This window comes from Phyllobates terribilis, unplaced genomic scaffold (assembly GCF_046119375.1).
Source record: "Phyllobates terribilis strain yellow unplaced genomic scaffold, ASM4611937v1 Scaffold_5743__1_contigs__length_49380, whole genome shotgun sequence".
Lineage (NCBI taxonomy): Eukaryota > Metazoa > Chordata > Amphibia > Anura > Dendrobatidae > Phyllobates > Phyllobates terribilis.
In genome coordinates this window covers 47,501-49,381 of record NW_027368488.1, presented here as the reverse complement: position 1 = coordinate 49,381, position 1,881 = coordinate 47,501, and positions in this window count along the sequence as shown.

Sequence of the window (1,881 nt, the reverse complement as noted above, 5' to 3'; positions counted from 1 at the left end):
TTTGGAGCCCTCCTGGGATGCCCTCTAACATACTAGAACCTCATTTTGTGGAAGTTTTCACAAAATTGTGAAATTTTCAAAAAAGTCAGAAATTTTGCAAAAACGACTAAGTATCAAGGACTCATCGCGCGAATCGCTCTGGAACTGAAATCGGATGCGCGCACTGACATGCTCCCCTCTCTGGAAGTCTGACACATGTGTGAAAATTTTCTAAGTCCCCAAAAATTTTTTTTTTCAACTTTTTTTCAATTTTCCCCCTGTGGGATATATATTTTACCCACACTTTTGGAGCCCTCCTGGGATGCCCTCTAACATACTAGAACCTCATTTTGTGGAAGTTTTCACAAAATTGTGAAATTTTCAAAAAGTCAGAAATTTTGCCAAAAACGACTAAGTATCAAGGACTCATCGCGCGAATCGCTCTGGAACTGAAATCGGATGCGCGCACTGACACGCTCCCCTGTCTGGAAGTCTGACAAAAGTTGAAAAATTTTCTAAGTCCCCAAAAATTTTTTTTTTCAACTTTTTTTCAATTTTCCCCCTGTGGGATATATATTTTACCCACACTTTTGGAGCCCTCCTGGGATGCCCTCTAACATACTAGAACCTCATTTTGTGGAAGTTTTCACAAAATTGTGAAATTTTCCAAAAAGTCAGAAATTTTGCAAAAACGACTAAGTATCAAGGACTCATCGCGCGAATCGCTCTGGAACTGAAATCGGATGCGCGCACTGACACGCTCCCCTGTCTGGAAGTCTGACAAAAGTTGAAAAATTTTCTAAGTCCCCAAAAATTTTTTTTTTCAACTTTTTTTCAATTTTCCCCCTGTGGGATATATATTTTACCCACACTTTTGGAGCCCTCCTGGGATGCCCTCTAACATACTAGAACCTCATTTTGTGGAAGTTTTCACAAAATTGTGAAATTTTCCAAAAAGTCAGAAATTTTGCAAAAACGACTAAGTATCAAGGACTCATCGCGCGAATCGCTCTGGAACTGAAATCGGATGCGCGCACTGACACGCTCCCCTGTCTGGAAGTCTGACAAAAGTTGAAAAATTTTCTAAGTCCCCAAAAATTTTTTTTTTCAACTTTTTTTCAATTTTCCCCCTGTGGGATATATATTTTACCCACACTTTTGGAGCCCTCCTGGGATGCCCTCTAACATACTAGAACCTCATTTTGTGGAAGTTTTCACAAAATTGTGAAATTTTCCAAAAAGTCAGAAATTTTGCAAAAACGACTAAGTATCAAGGACTCATCGCGCGAATCGCTCTGGAACTGAAATCGGATGCGCGCACTGACATGCTCCCCTCTCTGGAAGTCTGACACATGTGTGAAAATTTTCTAAGTCCCCAAAAATTTTTTTTTTCAACTTTTTTTCAATTTTCCCCCTGTGGGATACATATTTTACCCACACTTTTGGAGCCCTCCTGGGATGCCCTCTAACATACTAGAACCTCATTTTGTGGAAGTTTTCACAAAATTGTGAAATTTTCCAAAAAGTCAGAAATTTTGCAAAAACGACTAAGTATCAAGGACTCATCGCGCGAATCGCTCTGGAACTGAAATCGGATGCGCGCACTGACACGCTCCCCTGTCTGGAAGTCTGACAAAAGTTGAAAAATTTTCTAAGTCCCCAAAAATTTTTTTTTTCAACTTTTTTTCAATTTTCCCCCTGTGGGATATATATTTTACCCACACTTTTGGAGCCCTCCTGGGATGCCCTCTAACATACTAGAACCTCATTTTGTGGAAGTTTTCACAAAATTGTGAAATTTTCCAAAAAGTCAGAAATTTTGCAAAAACGACTAAGTATCAAGGACTCATCGCGCGAATCGCTCTGGAACTGAAATCGGATGCGCGCACTGACACGCTCCCC